General features: G+C 42.3%; 1 protein-coding gene and 1 long non-coding RNA gene across 9 annotated transcripts in view; one reads left to right on the top strand and one right to left on the bottom strand.

The window, feature by feature from the left end:
• The window catches only part of ANK3 (ankyrin 3), a 375167-nt gene extending 364425 nt beyond the window's left edge, over positions 1-10742 (top strand). For 5 of the 7 annotated variants that reach the window (XM_027530607.1, XM_027530609.1, XM_027530610.1 and 2 more), the window contains one exon: positions 9308-10742. The gene's annotated coding sequence lies outside the window, so the exon portion shown is untranslated. The remainder of the gene's footprint in view (positions 1-9307) is intronic. The other 2 variants (XM_027530611.1, XM_027530613.1) reach the window with 1 other exon arrangement.
• LOC113885340 overlaps positions 1-22566 on the bottom strand; it is a 146797-nt gene that overhangs the window by 35185 nt on the left and 89046 nt on the right. The window lies entirely within an intron of this gene.

The raw sequence follows: 22566 nt of genomic DNA, 5'->3' as shown, positions 1-22566 counted from the left end.
ACCAAGAGGCAAACATGACTGTAAACAACACAAGTCAAAACACAGAGCTATAGTAAAAGATATAAACAGATTGCTAGGAGAATTCACTGGAAGATGTAATAAACTCCAATGGAGGAGAGCTTGCAAAGCTTCTTGGAAGTGCATATTTAAAGTGGCTTCTGAAGACAGAGTAGGATTTAAGACTGGGCAGTGTGATGATACGTGCTATGCTCGCAACTGTGGCCTTTATCCTAGAGACAATAGGGTACCACTGGAAGTGTTGTGGTAGGAGAATAATACAGTCAGATGGGAGTTAGATAACCCTAGCGGTAGGAAAGGGAGTTAGTGGGAGGAGAGTTCCAACACGAGGAACCCAGTTACGAGACACAATGAAGGCCTGAACCCGGGCAGAGAGAACAGAAAGTTGAGGGCAGATGTGAGGAACATTTTAGAAGCCTAACAACCGGATTAACTCTATAGAGGGAGTGAGATTGTGAACTTGTGTGTAATCACTAACAAAAATATAGACCCTAAGAGGAGAAAAATAAAATTTGAGATTGAAATAGGTCAATCTGTAGTGCTTCAGTTTGTCAGTAATGAGGAAGAGAAATGGAGGCTAATGAGCTTAATGTGGTATAGAAGTGGCCTGAGTGAAGATAAACCACAGGCTCACTAGCTGTGTAAGCCTGACTAACCTATTTAACTTCTCTGCCTTAATTTCTTGGCCTCTATTAGGATAAGAGTAACATATCTCATAGAGTTGTTGCTAGAATTAAATGAGTTACTCTATGTAAATCACTTAAAATAGTGACTGGCAAGCCCATAGTAAGCACTCAGCTATTATTATTAATAGTAGTGTTAAGAGAAGTGGGGTCAGGGATATAAATCAGGAGTTTGGGATTAACACATACACTACTGTATATAAAATGCTGGCCACCCACTCCAGTGTCTTGCCTGAAAATCCCCATGGACGGAGGAATGTGGTGGGCTACAGTTCATGTGGTCATAAAGAGCTGGACACGACTGAGCAACAGTAACAGTATATATTAAACAGGTAAACAACAAGGGCCTACTCTGTAGCACAGGAACTATACTCAGTATCTTGTCATTACTATACTGGAGAAGGGAATGGCAAACCACTTCAGCAGTCTTGCCTTGAGAAGCCCGTGGACATGTATGAAAAGGCAAAAAGATATGACACTGAAAGATGAACACCCCAGGTCAGTAGATGTCCAATATGCTACTGGAGAAGAGCAGAGAAATAGCTCCAGAAAGAATGAAGAGGCTGGGCCAAAGCAGAAACAACGCCCAGTTGTGGATGTGTCTGGTGGTGAAAATAGACTCTGATGCTGTAAAGAACAACATTGCACAGGCACCTGGAATGTTAGATCCATGAATCAAGGTTAACTGGAAGTGGTCAGACAGGAGATGGCAAGAGTGAACATCAACATTTTAGGAATCAGTGAAATGAAATGGATGGAAATGGGTGAATTTAATTTAGATGACCATTCTATCTACTACTGTGGGCAAGAATCCCTTAGAAGAAATGGAGTAGCCCTCACAGTAACAATAGAGTCCAAAATACACTACCCAGGTGCAGTCTCAAAAACAACAGAACGATCTTGATTCATTTCCAAGGAAACCATTCAGTATTACAATAATCTCAATCTATGCTCCAATCACTAATACTGAAGAAGATGAAGTTGAATGGTTCTATGAAGACCTACAAGATCTTCTATAACTAACACCAAAACAAAAAAAATGGCCTTTTCATCATAGAGGAGTGGAATGCAGAAGTAGGAAGTCAAGAGATACCTGGAGTAACAGGCAAATTTGGAGTATAAAATGAAGCAGGGCAAAGGCTAACAGAGTTTTGCCAAGAGAACACACTGGTCATAACAAACACCCTCTTGCAACAACACAAGAAACGACTTTACACATGGACATCACCAGGTGGTCAGTACCAAAATCAGGCTGATTATGTTCTTTGCAGTCAAAGATGGAGAAGTTCTATACAGTCAGCAAAAACAAGACTGGGAGTTGACTGAGGCTCAGATCACCAACTCCTTATTGCAAAATTCAGATTTAAATTGAAGAGAGTAGGGAAAACCACCAGGCCATTCTGGTATGACCTAAATCAAATCCCTTAGGATTATACAGTGGAAGTGACAAATAGATTCAAGAGATTGGATCCAATAAAGAACCTGTAGTACGATGAGGTTTATAATATTGTGCAGGAAGCGGTGACCAAAACCATCCCTAAGAATAAGCAATGCAACAAGGAAAAATGGTTGTCTGAGGAGGCCTTACAAATAGCCAAGAAAAGAAGAGAAACAAAAGGCAAAGGCAAAAAGGAAAGATATACCCATCTGAATGCAGAGTTCCAAATTGCAAGGAGAGATACGAAAGCCTTCTTCAGTGAATAGTGCAAAGAAATAGAGGAAAACAATAAAATGGAAAAGACTAGAGATCTCTTCAAGAAAATTAGAGATATCAAGGAAACATTTCATATAAAGATGGGTACAATAAAGGACAGAGATAGTATGGACCTAAAATAAGCAGAAGATATTAAGAAGAGGTGGCAGGAATGCACAGAAGAACTGTACAAAAAAGGTTTTAATGACCCAGATAACCACAATAGTGTGCTCACTCACTTAGAGCCAAACATCCTGGAGTGTGAAGTCAAGTGAGCCTTAGGAAGCATTACTATGAACAAAAGCTAATGGAGTTGATGGAATTCCAGCTGAGTTATTTCAAATCCTAAAGGTTGATGCTGTGAAAGTGCTGCACTCAATATGTCAACAAATTTGGAAAACTCAGTAGTGGGTGGCCACAGGACTGGAAAAGGTCAGTTTTCATTCCAATCCCAAGGAAGGGCAATGCCAAAGAATGTTCAAACTACCACACGATGGCACTCATTTCACACGCTAGCAAGGTAATGCTCAAGATCCTACAAGCTAGGCTGTAACAGTATGTGAACCAAGAACTTCCAGATGTACAAGCTGGATTTAAAATGGGCAGAGGAACCAAAGATTAAATTGCCAACATTCACTGGATCATAGAGAAAGCAAGAGAGTTCCACAAAAACATCTACTTCTTCTTTATTGACTATGTGAAAGTCTTTGCCTGTGTGAATCACAACAAACTGTGGAAAATTCTTAAAGAGATGGGCATGCAAGACCACCTTAGCTGCCTCCTAAGAAACCTATATGCAGGTCAAGAGGCAACAGAATATTACATGGCACAACAGACCGGTTCCAGATGAGGAAAGGCGTACGTCAAGGCTGTATATTGTCACCCTGCTTATTTAACTTATATGCAGAGCACATCATGCGAAGTGCCAGGCCGGATGAAGCACAAGCTGGAATCAAGACTGTTGGGAGAAATATCAATAACCTCAGATATGCAGATGACACCACCCTTATGGCAGAAAGTGAAGAACTAAAGAGCCTCTTGATGAAAGTGAAAGAGGAGAGTGAAAAAGTTGGCTTAAAAGTCAACATTCAGAAAACTAAGATCACGGCATCTAGTCCCATCACTTCATGGCAAATAGATGGGGAAACAATGGAAACAGTGATAGACTTTATTTTCTTAGGCTCAAAAATAATTGCGGACAGTGATTGTAACCATGAAATTAAAAGACACTTGCTCCTTGGAAGAAAAGCAATGACCAATCTAGATAGCGTATTTAAAAGCAGAGACATCACTTTGATAACAAAGGTCCAGATAGTCAAAGCTATGGTTTTTCCAGTAGTCATGTACAGATGTGAGAATTGGTCCATAAAAAAGGCTGAGTTCTGAAGATCAATGCTTTTGAACTGTGGTGCTGGAGAAGACTCTTGACAGTCCCTTGGACTGCAAGGAGATCCAACCAGTCAATCCTAAAGGAAATCAGTTCTGAATATTCATTGGAAGCACTGATGCTGAAGCCCCAATATTTTGGCCACTTGACGCAAGGAACTGATTCGTTGGAAAAGACGCTGATGCTGGGAAAGATTGAGGGCAGGAGGAGAAGGTAGCAACAGAGGATGAGTTGGTTGGATGGCATCATCGACTCGACTGACTTGAGTCTGAGCAAACTCTGGAAGACAGTGAAGGACAGGGAAGCCTGGAGTGCTGCAGTCCATGGAGTCACAAAGATTTGGACACAACTGAGCAACTAAACAACAACAACAACCTCTGTGTGTGTGTGTGTGTGTGTGTGTGTGTGTGTATACATATATATTAAACACTTTGCTCTACACTTGAAACTAACACAACACTGTAAGTCAACTATACTTCAATTCTTTAAAAATGACGTAAATTTTTAAAAAAGAAAAGAGGTGAGAAGAGAGCCAAGAACAGCACCTGGAAGATCCTGGGTTTAGGAGGCCAGTGGGCTGAGCAGCGGCAGCCAGCTGTGCTAGAATCAGCAGTGGGAGAGGTCGGAACAGCAGCATCACTCAAATCCTCCCTGTGTCACATTGGTTTGTACTTCAGAACACTTTGTTATTTTGTATCACTTGTTTCTCATGGTATCCCTGGGAAACCAGTAGAATAGGTATTCTCATTCCTCTTTAATACAGACAGCAGAATCGATGAGGTTGTAGTTAATGACAGAAACGGATTTTAACTCCGGCTTCCTGATTCTGCTTCCAGGAAATCAGAACTCTGCTTTGAATTGTTTCACCCCAAATTCAGGACTCTATCCTCCAGAATATTTTCCAGAATTCATCTGGAGTAGATAATGCTTTTATGTAGCATTTCTTTTCATCTTTCTTACCCTTTAAAAAAAAATCCCTAATTGTCTAAAAGCAGGGCTCAATAGCCAGGTAGCTTGACTTCCAGTTCTGGCTCTCCCACACACTAAATGCACTGCCAGTATAATAGCCCTGTGGCTCTGCTTCCTTATTTGTAAAATGGAAGAAATAGTACCTCATGGTTATTAGGATTAAACAAGCTAATCCCCCTTAGAGCAGTGCCTGGCACATCATAAACATTTAATAATGACGACAATATTTAGTTAGTTGCCCTACTAAGTTAACTATAAAACGAGCACTGTATTTTTCTTCCACTGCCAACATGTACATCAATACTTTACCAATAATTTCTTTTTTTAAAACTGGCCCTGTTACCTCAGATATTTTTTAATCAGAAGTCACTAGAAGAGAAAAAAAAAATTAAGTCTCACTTATTGGTATTAGTTGAAGAACAAATCTACATAAACTGGGAATTATTTTTAAATTACACAATTAGCATTACATAAAGTAATTAGAATTAACGCTTAGGAAAAAATGTTCTTAGCCTCATGACTTCCTTAACGAGAGAGAAAAAGAGAAGGGAATGGAAGAGAGAAGTGGGTTAGGAAGAGAAGAACTAGAACAACAAATTCTCTGTTATCAGTGAGCTATAGGGAAGGCATATCAGAAAAGGCTTTCTTTAAGGCGTAACAGAGCTCAGTCTTTAAATGAATAAGAGTTAGCCTGCAAAGGTGGGTCTCACTAGGGAGAAGATAGCCCAGAGTTTCAAGAAGATGGCATTTGAAACACACTTAGAGGGTAAAGAGGAGTTAGAGATAAATGAAGATGGCAGCAGGGGATTATAGGTGGATACAAAATCATTAGCAAAGAAAAGGAAATTGGAAACCAACTGGGATGATGACTGGCATGTAGTCTAGATTCTCTAGATCTTCCAAGTGTGATCTGTGGACCAGCAGTATCAGCATCATCCAGGAGTCTTATTAGAAATGCAGAAACTCCTGGTTCACCCTGACCTACCCGATCAGAATCCACTTTAGAAGATCCCTGGGTGATAGGTATGCAGTTTAAGTCGTGGGAAGCACTGCTTCAGAACATATTACTGTCTCTTAATCTGGGTGGAACACTGGAATCATCTACGGGTTGTTTGTCTTTTTTTTTAAGTTTTTATGCTGTGCGCCACCCAGCTGATGTGGGATATGGCCTGGATACTGGGATTTTTTTTAAATCTCCCCAGATAACTCTAATGTGTATCCAAGTTTGAGAACCAGTGGAGATTGTTAAACAGTGATTTTCAGTGGAGAGTACGGGCAGTAAGCATGAAAAGATTTATTGGGCTGAACTGCAGAGAGCTAAAGGTGTAAGGGGGTGGGTGGGTGTGTGGGTGTGGGTGTGTGTGTGGGTGTGTGTGTGATGTTGCTGTTAGTTTGTTTTTAGTTAGGTACTAGCGGTTAAGTACCACTCTGCAGAGAGCTCAATTTGTAAGGGCCGTGGGTGTGTGTGTGTGTGTGAATGTGTGATGTTGCTGTTAGTTTGTTTTTAGCTAGGCACTAGTGGTTAAGTACCACTATTACATGAACCTATAAAGGAAAAGTTGGTTTTAACCAAAGGTGTAAGGGTTATGTGTGTGTGATGTGCTTTTAGTTTGTTTTTAGCTAGGCACTAGATGGCAACCCACTCCAGTGCTCTTGCCTGGAGAATCCCAGGGACGGGGGAGCCTGGTGGGCTACCGTCTATGGGGTCGCACAGAGTCGGACACGACTGAAGTGACTTCGTAGTAGTAGTAGCCCTGGTAAGCTGCACTCCATGGGGTCACTAAGAGTCGGACACGACTGAGCGACTTCACTTTCCCTTTTCACTTTCATGCACTGGAGAAGGAAATGGCAACCCACTCCAGTGTTCTTGCCTGGAAAATCCCAGGGACGGGGGAGCCTGGTGGGCTGCCATCTATGGGGTCGCACAGAGTCGGACACGGCTGAAGCGACTTAGCAGCAGCAGTGGTTAAGTACCACTATTACATGAACCTATAAAGGGAAAGTTGGTTTTAACCAAAGGTGTAAGGGTTGTGTGTGTGTGCGATGTGCTTTTAGTTTGTTTTTAGCTAGGCACTAGGGGTTAAGTACCACTATTACATGAATCTATAAAGGAAAGGTTGATTTTAACCTACATATATATTCCTGACTTGAAAATGTGATGAAGAAAGTACATTCATCTGTGAAATATAAACTGCCTTGAAAATCCAATGAATAGTTCTTTTTTGACATTTTAAATTTCTTAACAAATGTATACTGAAATAACTAAATAAAATGATTGGTTTTCTGAGTTGTTTTCCACTACACTGGGGTTTGAAAAGTATGAAAACCCAAAGACAGATTTCTAAATGCAAATGCCTCAAACTCAGGTCCATTATTTAAACCCAGACACAGAAGATGACTCAAATTCTCTTTCCGAAATGTCATCTTGAGGGAGCCTGCTCTTGCACCTTTCCATCAGATGGCGATCTCATCACAGTTTATACAGACTGTCACTATTGTGTAAGAACCCAGAGCCACTCTGCCAAGATGCTTATGCTTTTTGTGTAACAGTGTCCTTGGCGTACGCTTTTGCCCAATGAATAACATTCTTACACCCCATGTGGTTGGGGCCTAGACACCCTGACTGTGTGACCAAGAACAAGATAGCTATAAAAGGGGAAGTAACACTCTACTTTTTAAACAATCATTCACATTATACCTGGGTATAAATAGGTGTAAGTAATAGATTTTTTTAAATTATAGAAACGTATCCACTATTTCTAGCAAGATAATGTTTGCTTGCATTGAGGTGATAAGAGAAAGACCTTGCTTCTTACTGCAAGATTAAGTGGGAAGCTGGATTGGTTTTTGGAAGATGAGGCCAAACAGAGCTGAACTGGGTTGTAGTGATGATCACATAGCTATATACATTTATTATTAACCTATATTTACAATAGATAAATTATATGGTATATAAATTCTGTATCAGTTAAGCTGTAAAAAGTTGAGGGGGGCAGTGTTCAATTAGAAGAAAATTGCTGAGAGGTTTCCCTAAGAAAACGAAGTGAGATCACGGGAGTAGCATTATCATAGAGCCATCTAAGAAGCCTGGTGCCTGGAAGATTAGGAATAGACAGTAAAAGCAGAGGTGAGAAAATCCTGATCTTCTTACTCTAATGTGCACGCTCTCTGGGACACGGCCTGCTCAGATGACTCACTTTCCTTCTCTGGAACTACTGCAGAGTCATGGGTGTGGGGCAGGTGTTCAAATCACCCCAGAAGGAACTGACACTTTGATGTTCTTGGCTCCAAGCATTAGTGACCTGGGGCAGGGAGGTCAGTAGGCTTTTAATACAAAAAAGGAAGGCAGAACCATAGTGGGGCAGACAGAGGAAGTACTGCACTAAGATGTTTGCAGAACCCCAGGATATTCCATCTAAAGGCAAAGAGACTTGTCTGGGGTACGTAAACAACCTCAGGGTCACTGAGAGCAATCTTAAACACCAACAGAAGCAGAATTCTAAAGGTTCTCCTGAACCAGCAGAAATCATCTGTGGCATGTGAACGAATAGGGTTGTTCCCAAAATTCGCCTTGCCTGACTCGCCTTTTCTCTAGGGGCTATGTCTTGTTCTCAGGCAGGCACTCAGTGTCACCTTCTCACACCGAGCAGGAGGAACGGACGTTTGCAGGAAGAATTTTGTGTTGTGGAGGAGGCGTTCCTACCAAGAACAATTCTGCATAGGAGTATGAACACCTCTGGCAAAGGAGGTTAATTTATTTTGATGTATTAAGACTGGTTATAAAACATTGATGCAGGTATAATCAGATAGGACAAGATGTTCTCAGTGGAGCCTCCATAAAAAATCTCAAGTAAAATTAATCTATCCTATAATGACTGATGTGAGGCAGGAGAAAAAAAATATATTCTTTGCAATGGCATAAAATAGTCATGAATTTGAATTTGCATATGGAAAAGCAATTTCATAGTAACCAAAGTAATGAGACTGTTCTCCCTTTATGAAAGGTAGCATTTTGTTGGAGAAGAGACTTAGCATAAAACAAACAGGCATGATTCAGGACCTCCATCCTGACTGTATCCCTGGTCCTGTGTGCCCTTAAAAACCCCATACATTTTGGTGGAAATCTCAGAGCACTACTCTCAGCCTCTGTATTTCACAGATAAGACCAAGGTCCAGAGGTCTGCAAATGGCTTTCCCCAGTACCTGATGAGTGATCTGAGCAACAGAGACAGAACCAGAAGAGGGTCTTTCTAACTCAATCCCCGAAACCCCTAATACAGAAAGTAATGTTCTGTGGAGGGTCCAGGGTCACCCAGAGAAGGTCACTGCCTCCTAAAAGCTTTCCAGCACACCTCAGGGCTTTGTCCTCTGACACATCTAGCAAATCACCTCAGTCAAAAGCATGTTAAACCACTCCATTAGGAAGTCGAGGGCCCCCATTCTCTGAGGCTTTTCTGTTGAATGGCAAGGGAGACTTCAGCAACTTCTTTAAAAAGGGGGGGTGGGTAGCAAGGGAAAGAAAGCTAAACTCAACACCTATTGTTTCTCTTTCCACAGGATCATGTGTTTTTACTGCCAGTATTGAGAAATTCATGGAAGTTGTCAGCAGGAAGTAAAAATTTACAGAGAAGGGTGTATGTGTTTGCCGCTTCCACACATTAATGGCATGATTTTTTTTTTTAACGCAAAAAGAAAAAGGAAAAAAAAACCACCCACATTTTAATTTAGCATGAGCCAATTTACAGAGCATGGAAATTCACTTTCATTCCCAGGATTGGCACGTATGCAATTAGCAATGCAGTGTATATACAAGAAGCCATGCTGTTAACAGTTTATCTCAAGTAATTTGGTGTCATTTATAAAAGGAAGAAATTTCTGCCGCCAGAAGGGACAGAAAGAGAAGGAGATGGAATGATCAAATCACGGAGAAACACTAAAATTACTAAATCCACAACAGCTCGCCTTATTTTTCTTGGACCCAAACTGTCAGGGTATAAACACTATTTGTTTCTTTTTTAAAACATCTATAGTTTTGCTGTAAATAATAACACTGTATAAATTCTAACAGAAAAATAGAATAAATGTTGATAAGGCACTGCCTCTTAGAACACAAACAGAATATTGCAAATGCATTTAACATAATAGGGGTCTCAAGTGACTTCACCCTAGAAGTAAGGGAGGAGGGTTAATGGGTGGGGGGATCTTCACTGATTCTTGTACATTAGCAATTATAATGTTTGTATATGCAAAACTGCTAGCTTGATTTAAAAAAAAAACAACAAATCTTTAAAATCTGCTGCAAATTTAAATAATTCCCCAAATGAGGAATTCTGTAGTTCTGTGAAAAAAAATTTTTCTTCAGAATACTAATATTTTGATGCATGTGTATCACCTTATTTTGATTAAATCTTTTCCAATTTTGCAAACACTACAGTATACTGCAACACAGAAGATTTTATCTGTAAACACAAAGCCCTTCATCTAATATTTGTTGCTCTTGCCAATTTTTCAATGAAATGATCTAAAAATGAAAAAAAAAAAAAAACCTATACAGTAGTTGCTTTAAGGGGGAGGGGGGTGCTCTTAGTGCTTAAAAGGGTAATGCTTGCCGCTTTAGAGGTGGATGGTGCTCAAAAGAGGCCCCCGTCAGGGGTGTTTTAAATGGACTGAACAGAATTCTTAGCTAGTAGAATGGCAGCACGCTGTAAAATTACTCCTGTTTCGTGTACTGGCTATAAGATGTAGACACCTTTCAGTAAGCCAATCACTTGTAACCATTCTCGCCATGTCATACTAGGTTAATAAGGCTGCTGTGTTTTAAAGGGCATTTTTATTTGGGTTTTGGTGAAATCCTTTAATTTGTTGATTATATTCATATAAAATCAGCATTCATTGACACATAGCTCTAATGACATATGTATGAAAAACCATACACTGGATGACCTAGTCGATTATTTAAAGCAAAAATAAATTGTGTTAAACTCTTCACCTATCTGTGCTCTAAAGTGTCCTTGTGTTCTCTGACAAAAGGTAAACTACCTTAACTCCTTGTCACGCGGCCACAGTTGTCCTCTTCACCAGCTTCCCTTGTGCTTCTGCCTCTGATCACTGAAGCGACAGTCCCCAGGGTTCAGTCGTGTCCTGCCAACTCCCAACTTAACACAAGTTCTGTGCATTTCACGGAGAAGCCAAAAATTAGACGCCTGACAAGCAATCTTTGCCCACATCTGGTTTGAGCTGCCCCCAAAATGTGGAGAATTAACAGCTGTTAACAGCTGACACATCCAGAAGTTGTAAAAGAGCACCTCCAGGAACCATCCCTACACCATAGGCTTGTAGCCCGTAAAGCAATTGTTTTAAAGTTGACATCCACTGTCAGTACTTGTAAGCTCGGCGATTTCACCCAAATTTCTAACTTCTCTGGAAAAGCATGATTTGTAACCACAGGCCTCATTGCAGCAAGCTGCTGCCCCTGCCCTCTCCAGCCAGGCCTGTGGTCTCCAGGAACCACAGTCCCAGCCCTGCTTCTTAGGCCACGAGCCCTGACTGGCCTCATAGGAGCTGGAGTCTGTGATCAGATGCTGCATGACAAGCTCAACAAGGGCAGAGACCATGGCTGCTTTAATTCGTATCCTAGTCCAGAGCCTGGCATACAGTAGTGGTGGTAGCAGCAACTAGGGTCATCATTGCTAAAACTGGGACACTCACGATATGCCAGATAAGTATGTTGCCTTCATTAACTCAGTGCTCATAACTACTTTATGAGTAGATACTATCTTTGATAGTAATAGTCCCTGTATAAATATTCAGTGGGTGCTTAGAGCCATTCAGCAGTGTCACAGGCTGCCTGTTACTTAGGATTATTGCCAAAGGGGATGTTGTTCCCAATTGGGTTTCAATATAAATGCAGAACACATGTATCGGGAATCACTGTGCATAAAGATTGAGGCCAGACTGCATTTGCATAGTATCCCAAATAAAAAGGTATTTATTTGGCACACTTACCCCTGCACCAAAATCATCTACCATGAGCAAACCAAGACCCCTGAAACTTGCCCCCAAAGCCTATCTTTGTAAAACCAAAGTATCCTAGCTTCCCATTTAAGTGTTATGAATTTCTGACTCACAGTCCTTGACAGATATTTACCCTAAACTAGAAATCCAATGAAGTGTACTTATCTGCGTATTAAATGGCTGTTACATTATGTTTGTATACCTGAAAACTTGACTTTAGAGACATGTGATGGGCTAAACTTCAGGTCAAGCAGAAGTTCATAAATTTACTCAAAAAAAGAAGTATCCAAAGTAGGATAATCAAGATTTTACTTGCATATATATGTGTCTATGTATATATTTATATATGTATGCATGGATTGAATGCGGGCATACGTCATATACAGTCTTCAGCCTGCTGGCTTATAAAAATGTATTTTAGCTTTTCCTTGATTTATATTGCTGTAAAAGAAAAATGAACTGTGACTGATAGATTCCTGATATTTGCTGTGTTTTTCAATTTTATATTCCTACCAAATCCCTGAGTTTCTTAAATTTAAATGTATATTATTGTATTGCCAAGTTATGGCACACTATACTGTGCAGGGTTATTTCACCATTTCTAAGAGGGATCTACTGAACACGTAAGGAGCCAGCCTTCTATTAAGAAATTCTGCCTTGGCATCCTGATGTTCCATCATATTCATTTTGGTATCATCCTAGGGTCCCATCAAGACATGTTTTTTTTCCAGGGCAAATAAACAAACAAACAAACAAAAGGTGTTTGCTTGCCTTTATTATTATCATGAGTATCAGGTCATGTTCGGCTGTACGACAGGGATATGTGAGCAGCCCAGAAATAAAACTCACAGGGAAGATAACTCATCCTGTGAGTCTCTGAAGAAGCCAGTGATCTAAATGCTAACCTCCTATCTGGATGACTCTGGGTATTCTTCATTTGTTAAAGAGGCCCTGGCACATTAAAAGGTATGTGGTTTCCAAGTCACATGGCCTTGCTTCTCTCTCATGAATTAATGATCCAACAGTCCAGAAGTAAATATTTCCAGCGTTGGGATTTGAGTTCTTTCAATAACAGAGACAAAATGTTATCTGGCTAACCATGCATAAATACAAAATAAAAAATAAAACAGTGGACTCTGATGAGCATTCTTAGTAACAGGCCCAATAGCTTTCACTTCTTAAACAATTAAAAGCAGACAGTTCAACACAGAGCAAAAAGAAATTCATCATTATAGCTGCCACACTCGATGACTGATAGTTATGAATAGTAGGGACAACTAGATGAAGAAATTTTATTCTTTATTCCTTGGTGCTTCCTGAGTTAAGGAATAAACACCCTGAGGGGTGCATTTGCAAAGGACATCCTCAGACTCCTTGCCGATTCCAAAGGAGTTCCAAAGCACAGTAGAGATGAATATCCTCAGATGGTTCTAAAGGAGTGAGAGGAACCACTAGGCCACAGGAGGTACCCCAGAAGCAAGAACTATTAGACTTTTTCCCAGGACCACTTTGGAACATCTTGCTGACATCCCAGAAAAACAAGTGATCTCCTTACCTAATTTTTCCTGCCATCCTCAACTGTCACCTTTCTCCCAACATCTAACTCAGGCAAGGGTGTAATTCTGACCGCTGGGAGGGAATGATGACTTGGCAGCTTTTCAAGAGTTCCAGCCTGTGAGGCACACCACGAGGTCCTCACACCACACTGCACACAGTCTGAAGGGAGGGGCTTTGTTTTGTTCTCTGCTGTATCCACAGAACCTAGGATCCTGCCTGACACCTCGTAGAGAGGTGCTCAATAAACATGCCTTGAGTATATAAATGAGCCGATCAACAGATGCCAGAAGGCAAAGAATAGTAAATGGGAAGTGTTACTCTGGGAACAACCTCGTGCCCCACTTTCTTTACAGGCACAAGCAACTGGTGAATCAAAGGAAAGAACTGTTGTTGATCCTAACATGGACTGACTGTGTCACCGTCCCGCAGCAGCCCTGTCCAGTTGCATAATCCCCATGTTAGTCACAAACTCTTAAATAACTGGGTTTTAGCTCATAAGCAAACAGCATATCAGTCACACTGCTGAATCAAGCATCTTTCCCATGGCCCTGGGCTATAGTCCCCATGTTCATCACTGACAGGCCACTGGAAACCACTCGAGAGAGTGGAGAACCCATCATGAGCCATCATCTCTATGAAAAAAGTCAGCCGAGTCTCCTCTCTTTAAAACAAAAATGTTTAGAAGTCTGACTCCCTCAAGATTTCCACCCCCATGTTGTTGAGTATTAGGCTTGTAAAAGACCAGAGGTCCAGAGATGACACTCAAGAAAGTTCTGGACCAAATCTAGCCTACAGCAATGTTTTGTTTGGACCACAAAAAGCTTGGGGGGGTGGGGGGAAGCCAAGATCTTTTCAATATCAGGAGCTAGTAGATGAAAAGTGGAGTTGGTCCTCTTTTTAAAATTCCGAAGAGATGGCAGTGCTGTTTCTGAAATGCCTGCGGACAATAACCCCGCAGAGCAGAAACACCCCTCTGCCTTTGGACAAGCTTGTGTTTTACTGTTCAGCACAGTCCTTCCTTTCCCTGTGGCTTCTCAGACTCAATCTACTTATTCAAGAAGGTGAACTGATGCGATCCTGTTTAAATTCTTCCTTCTCTACAGCAAGCCAAACATCTACCTCATTTTTATCCTGCCTCTTTTGGGGCCAATAAGAAGATGGAATCAAGGAATGAGTGACTGGGAAGAGGAAAATGAATCATGAGGCTCTCCAGATCCATCCATCCATCTCATTCAACAACATGTATTCGCCACCTGCCACTTTTCAAGTGCTTTCCTGGGGACAGGATACATCAATTTCCTGCCCACTGCCTTCAGAATGAGGAGGACATAAACAGCTTCTCCATGAAATCTAAATCTAGGGCTCTTAAGGACAGGAAACCCTGGAATGACTTGTGGAAACAAAACTGCTACAGCCTGTCCTCAGCACTATGTGCTGGAGAACAAGGCAAGCCATGAAGGAAGCAGAGGAACCACCCATGCTTCTGAGGTAGCTCCCATGCTTCCAAAGAACACCTGCTCTTCACAGTGAGGGGAAACCGAAGCCTAACAGAAGTGTCAATTTCATTAGAAAACTTTAAAACATTTCAAAGGCATTTAAACAACTCCACAAGATAATACAAGCTGTCTTGCTTCCAAAGATTCTAGATTTAGGTGAAGACAGTTGAAACTTAAAATGCGTGCTTGGTGTTCTTCACCTTCCATATGTTAAAGTGAAAGTGAAGTGAAGTCGCTCAGTCGTGTCCGACTCTTTGCGACCCCATGGACCGTAGCCTACCAGGCTCCTCCGTCTGTGGGTAAGTCCCTCCTAATTCTGACCTCCTCACAAAGCCTCCCCTGCTGATGCCAACTTACCCCGGCAGCTCTGGTGAACTAAATGAGCACCCCACGAGCACCCAGCATTCAAGTCTACATCCTTGGTTGTTCCTCTGAACACCCTGCACTTCAAGAACAAGGACTGTGTTTTCCACAGTCCCAAGGGCAGAGCAGGGTGCAGCTGCACAGGCCTCACTTATTGTTCTTTATAGTTGTCTCACCAGACTCCAGTGATGCTGTGAGATGCACTGATGGCTCAGTCTGGGCACACACACACTCCACCCACTGGAGTCAGCACCCGAGCACAGTGACGAGCAGAGCTGGAGCTGCCTCACAGCCTGGAGGCACAGCTACCACAGTCGGTGGGCCTTGCAAGGTGGGGCTGAAAGCAAGTAAATAAAGAGTATCTAAGGAAAAGCCTGAGAAACCTTAACCTATTCAAGGCCACGTGGGTAGGCGTGTACTTCTCTTCATCCTCCCTTTCCTCCTACCTCAATGCCAGTGGCGCTCCGCAGAGTCACTGCTCCCTGACCTGGTGCTAGAGTGAAGATGATGTGGGGCAGAACCTCGGTCGACCCACAGTGGGCATGCAGTGTGAGTCAGAAATAAACCTTTTTAGTCAGCCTCTGAGATTCTTCAGCCATTTGTTACTATAACATTATCCACTATTAATATACAAGTCACATAGAAGATGAAGGGGTGACGGGCACTGGGTAAGCCCAGTCCCCTTCTAAGGGTCTTCCTTGTGGGAGTACAAGCTCAGCTCTGCAAGATACTCAAGGTTTTTTTTTAATGTTGTCAGTTAATTCTATTTTTTACCCAATACTATTATATAGATTGGGCTTCCAAGGTGGCTCAGTGGTAAAGAATCCGCCTGCCAAGCAGAAGACATGGGTTCAATCCCTGGGTCAGGAAGATCCCCTGGAGAAGGGAATGGCAACCCACTCCAGTATTCTTGCCTGGAGAATTCCATGGACAGAGGAGCCTGGCGGGCCACAGTCCATGGGGTCGCAGAACAGTTGGACACAACTGAGCAGCTAAACAACCACAACAGTTACATAGACCAAACAAAACATGCCTGTGGCCCAACGGTCTTCAATCTCAGCCTCTGACTCTTGGCATTTGCAGAATGAACACGTATCTGGATCATGCTCTACGCGTCTACTGAGATGTGATTCTGATCTACACAGTCTGAAGCTGGTGTGCATAAGCAAGTACCTGAATTCCTGAGTCAGCTAATGGATGACTTTTCCAGCCCCACCTCAATAGAGCTGGGTTGTTCTTTAAGGAATATTGCAAATCCTGAAATTCTGATTAACTATCTGAAAGAGTCTCTTGACTTTTTTTTTTTTTAACCTACATTTTACTGGATTTTAGCAAAGAATTATTCTCTGCTTGTCCACCTGGGCCAGATGTGGCTCTGCCCACCTCTATAACCACACCCTCCCATCCTGCCCCACTCTCTCACTACACTCCAGACCGGTGACAAAGCAGAGTCCATGGAGTGGTCTTAGTCTGAGTATTTTTTTTGTTGCCTGTTGCAATGAGATACCACAGAAAAAAAAAACCCGATCCAAATTTTAAATTAACTATGTTAATAAGCATGTTCTTCACTGTAGTTGACTTTTTTTTTTTAGTATAGTAAGTCTTTTCTTGAGAAGGAAATGGTGCACAGGCTTACAATCTGGTGCAAGTTCCTTATCTTGCGGCAGACTGGTGCTCCGCATAGCACAGTTCTAACCATACTGGCTTCCTCTCTGTTCCTCAAACAATGCCAAGTTCCTCCTCATCTCATTCCCATTTGTACTTACCCTCTGCCAGGGGAACTGTCATCTCAATCTCCAAATGCCCCCTCCTCAGGCCTTCCCTGCACACCCTCTCCAAGGCAGCCTGACACCCACCCCGCAGTATTCTCTGTCACATCACTTTTTTTATTCCCTTCACAGCATTTATCACTAGAATCATCCATTTTGTTTATTTGTACACTCATTTACTGTTCTCCTTATTCACTGCTATGCCCAAAGCCTTTAGCGCAAGCCTGGTACTATTGTAGGAACTCCGCATTTGTTGAATAAATGAATGAGGCTTGGAAAGAAGCACAGCCCAGTATGGCTTAGGCCACATATCTGTGAATGCCATGAATGCCAAGGAAAAACAGCAGCATCTTCAGTGACTCATTGTCAAACATCAAAAAGATGTCATTTTTCTGGGAGGGCTGACGGGCTTCCACCCCCAGTGCAGACGTGCTGAGAAGCTCTTTAGAGCTCAACTCCCCCTCCACAGCCTCTTGTCAGAGCTTTGTTACTGTCAGGTTCGTCGTGGTATTTTTCCATCTTGTGCCAAGGCCATGTGATGGGAACGCTGTTAAAGTCATCTGGCATGTGTCACAGCATCAGAGCTTCAAATGACTCTTTGCATCACTCAAACACAGCCCAGCCCCTGCCAAACTGGTGCTCAAAAATGAGCCATCTTTCTGAAACAAAGATCCTGCTGGTGGAACAGTAACAGAATAGAGAGCCTGCTGCTGCTGCTGCTGCTGCTGCTGCTAAGTCGCTTCAGTCGTGTCCAACTCTGTGCGACCCCATAGACAGCAGCCCACCAGGCTGCTCCGTCCCTGGGATTTTCCAGGCAAGAACACTGGAGTGGGTTGCCATTTCCTTCTCCAATAGAGAGCCTACATGTCTACATTTATAATGGCTGCCACTCTTTCTACCCTGAGGGGGCCAACCTGTAGCTGGAATCTAAATTCTCCTTTAGCTTCACAAGAGTCAAAAATCCAGTGCTACAGGGCTTGGTACAGGCATTACAGAGTAGTAGGAACTGGGGGAAACTGGACAGCAGGCGCCCCAACCAAAACCACTCTGGTTTGCTAGCTCTAACAAAATATTAAAAGGCAAGAATGCAGGCCCAGAAACTGTAAGCTGGGTCTTCTGACATTTCAAGAGACATTGGAAATCTCTATGAGGGGATTAAGGTGGTGTGTGGATGCAGATGAATATGGATATACATCAAATTCATCTCCAATGCAATTTAATTCACACTATGTCCAAGTCACTATCCTAGGCATCTATATCTAGGTGTGTCCTAGATACAGCTATGCAGCAAAAGGAAGAAGGAGTGAGAGCTGGGATACATGGACTCCAGAATCTTATCAGAAAACCAAGACATGCCTATAAATAGAACATAAGACAATATGGCGAGTATTATATAATAAATAAGTATATATGAATAAAGCACAACACAGCCCTGACACACGATAAATCCTACATGTGTTGGCTACCATTGCTGATTGTATTACTACATTATCATTACAATCATGATCTCAGGATTACTCCTGAGCCAGTGAACTAGGCCTAGATGAGAGTCTTCACATATTTTAGGTACTTAATAAATTGAATGAATGAATGCTTGGTGAAAGAGCAGCATTTGCATTGGGATTTGAAAAATAAGAAAGATTTTAATGTTGTGAAGAAAAGAGGCCTAGGCAAAACGAACTAAGAAGCTAGAAGGATCAAGGCACCCAGAAGCATGAACAAAGTTTGTTCTGGTCAGAACTTGAGCAGAAGGAGCAGGAGGCAAAGATGGAAAGAGCTACTGACTAAGGAGAACCTGGAATGCTACTCAAGACTCCATGTGGGCCACAGTGGGCACTTGAACTCCAGATAAGGCCTCTCTGCAGCCTTCGAGATTGCATCAACAACTCCTTAGCCAAGAGTGAAACTAGTTTTCCAAACTAGTCCCACATTTTAGGTAATGGGAGCAGAGAACAGCGTTCCACGTGCTTACACGCTTTTACGTAGCTTACATCCTGCTGCACTAGTTATGTGACCTTGGGCATTATACTTAACCTTTATATTTTCCTGGTAGCTCAGACGGGAAAGCGTCTGCCTACAATGCAGGAGACAGGGGTTCGGTCCCTGGGTCGGGAAGATCCTCTGGAGAAGGCGATGGCACCCCACTCCAGGACTCTTGCCTGGAAAATCCCATGGATGGAGGAGCCTGGTAGGCTACAGTCCATAGGGTCACAAAGAGTCGGACACGACTGAGCGACTTCACTTTCACTTTACTTTCGATTTATATTTCTTCATCAGGAAAGGAGGGGTGATGGTTTTATCAACCACAAATGGTAGAAAGGAGATCATCCACATAAAGCACTTCAAAAAAGTCTCTGGTACAAAGTAAAATGCTCCATAAATGTTACCAACGTGTTATGATTGTGGTGATGTTATTATATATGGAGAGGTAAAACAGAGGAAAATGTCTTACAGTTTGTGAGCAGAGGTGCTGATATGAGACCTATGACACTGTCCTTCATGCTCCAGGATGCTACCTGCTGCTTCATGCTCAAATTTGTAATCCAGGCAGCCCCCAGTGCCCACCAAGGTCTCAGGGCTCCAGCAGTCCCCCTCACTCCCACCTTGCTCAGGACCAATAGGCCTCCATTCCCAGCACAGACACCAAAAGAGAGCATCCTGCTAGAAACCCTGTTCAGTCCTCACCACACAGCCCCACCCTTGTCCAAAGTTAGTCACTAACTCCTTCTCTAAGGAAGGAAGGTTCCCACTTGACACAATAGTCTCCAATCTCATTCTTGTTTCTCCAAATCCACTTCCTCTGCTCCACGAGAAAAGAGAAGTGTTTTTTTTGTTGTTGTTCACAGAAGCATAAAATGTGTGGGTATCTGGGGTGAAGAGTGAAGGCTGACTCATGGGAAACTTGTACCCAGACACAATGTTTATAAGCTGGGCCCACAATTGTACCAACAAGTTAAAATAAAAAGATTTTTATTAGTAGATGATTTAACTACCTCTGGATCATCCCAAACAGTGCTAAAGTTCACAGCTTACCAAGTCATAAACGAGAATGAACTCCGTGCAGAAACCAAATCAGATATTCAAATGGAGGGCTGCCCCTTCTGTGTACAGGTTGGGCAGGGGTCCAAACCAGGAGGAACGGATGAGGGATGATGCTACACTAAGGATCCAGGATCACAGTCCAGAGGCAGGGCCACAGGCCTGCGTGATCCCATGAGGACCCTGGGAGGCTCCTGAAAGCAATAACCCAGAAGCCAAGCTGAGTTGGCAACCAAGCAGTCGGGACAGAAAGTGAGTTAGGAAACCAGATTCAGAATTGTTGTCTACTGCATTGCCTGTTGCCTGAGCCTATTTCTATTACTCTACCTTCAAATGTGGCATCTATCACTCCAGGGGCAACTTAAAGGCACCCTACGCCTCAGACACAAGTCCCTTGCAACATACGAAGAACCTCAACAACACTGGTTGTTTTTAATGGTATTGCTAATGAATGGTGAATGGTAACTGATTCATCAGAAATCATTCAGAGCCTATTTGCTTTTTGCAAATGTCTGCTCTACTATCTTGACCAAGGAAGGAGGCAGTCTTAATTTCAAGGTATTGTTGCTTTTATTTCTTTGCTGCTGTGTAGCCGGTAGGAACTAGTAAGAGCAAAAGGCTCCAAAGACTTAATTTCTCTAGCTTTCCAGGCACTATAAATTTTCCTTGTTTTTTGTCTGTTTTGTTTTTTTTTTTAAGTGATAAAATGTAAGTACTAGTTAAAGGGAACTTATCCTACTGTCATAAATTCTCCTGCACAGCAAAGGAAGCCATCAAGAGAAAAAGCAGTCCGAGGAACAGGAGAAAATATTTGCAAACCATATACCTGATAAGTGCTTAATATCCAAAATGCACAAAAAATCGTAATTCAACAGCAAAAAAACAAACAATCCAACTTTTAAATGGGCTAAACGTTTATATAGACAGTTTTCCAAAGACAATATATAAATGACTGATGAGTACATGAAAATGTGGTCAACATCACTACTTATCAGGGAAATGCAAGTCAAAACCACAATGAGATATCACCTCAACACCTATCAGAATGGCTAATTAACAAAAAGACGAGAGATAACAAGGGCTGTCGAGGATGTGGAGAAAAGGAAACCTTCATGCACTGTTAGTGGGAATGTAAATCGGTACAGCCACTATGCACAACAGTACAGGGGTTCCTCAGAAAATTAAAAATAGAATTACCTCGTGACCCAGCAATTCCACTTCTGGGCAAGTATCTGAAAAACAATGAAAACACTAACTCAAAAAGATATCTGTACCTATGTTCAATGCAGCACTGTTTACAATAGCCAAGATATGGAACTAACCCAAGTGTCCATTGATGGATGAATGGATAAAGAAAGTTCACACACTCACAATGGAATATTATTCAACTATAAAAAAGAAAGCAATCCTGCCATTTTGACAACACTGATGGAGCTTGACAGCATTATGCTAAGTGAAATAAGTCAGATGGAGAAAAATAAATACAATATGATTTCAATTATATCTGAAATCTAAAAAATTGGAAAAAACCAAGCTCATAAATACAGAGAATAGAAACCAAGCTCATAAATATAGAGAAGAGACTGGTGGTTGGCAGAGGTCAAGTGGGGGCTGGGGGAACACAGGTGAAATCCGTCAAAAAGTACAAATTTCCAGTTATACAATAAGTCCAGGGGATATAGAATACATGATGGAGACTATAGGAACCACTGCTGCTGCTGCTAAGTCACTTCAGTCATGTCCGACTCTGTGCGACCCACAGACAGCAACCCACCAGGCTCCCCCGTCCCTGGGACTCTCCAGGCAAGAACACTGGAGTGGGTTGCCATATCCTTCTCCAATACATGAAAGTGAAAAGTCAAAGTGAAGTGGCTCAGTCGTGTCCGACTCTTAGCAACCTCATGGACTGTAGCCTACCAGGCTTCTCTGTCCATGGGATTTTCCAGGCAAGAGTACTGGAGTGGGGTGCCATTGCCTTCTCTGATAGTAACCACTACTGTATGTATATTTGAAAGTTGCTACAAGAATAGATCTTAAAAAGTTCTTCTGACATTTATGAGTGAGGACTGAGGAGTCCAACCCCCGCCCTCCAGAACCGTGTGGTCCCTGCAGTACCCTGTTCCATCCCTGATGTCAATCCTGGGAGACTCCCAGTAGGTTTGTCGGGATCTGCACTGCCCTCCTCTTTTCTGACTCCTGCGAACTCCAAGGTGACCCGTGATTAAAGGAAGTGGCCCTCAGGGGGAGGGGGCACCGGTAATATTTTTTTTTATTTAAAAAAAAAAAAAAAGTTCTTCTCACAAGAAAAAAAAAATTGTACCTATGTATGGTGATGGATGGGCTTCCTAGGTGGCATCAGTGGTAAAGAACCCGCCTGCTAATGCAACAGACTTAAGAGATGCAGGTTCGATCTCTGAGCCAGGAAGATCCCCTGGAGGAGGACACAGCAACTCACTCCAGTATTCCTGCCTGGAGAATCCCACAGACAGAGGAGCCTGGCAGGCTATAGTCTATAGAGTCAGACACAAATGAAGCAACTTGCCACGCATGCATGGTGATGGATGTCTTCTTGTTGCTG

The sequence above is a fragment of the Bos indicus x Bos taurus genome, chromosome 28, assembly GCF_003369695.1.
Source record: "Bos indicus x Bos taurus breed Angus x Brahman F1 hybrid chromosome 28, Bos_hybrid_MaternalHap_v2.0, whole genome shotgun sequence".
NCBI classification, from domain to species: Eukaryota; Metazoa; Chordata; class Mammalia; order Artiodactyla; family Bovidae; genus Bos; species Bos indicus x Bos taurus.
This window is presented reverse-complemented; position numbering and strand designations above follow the sequence as displayed.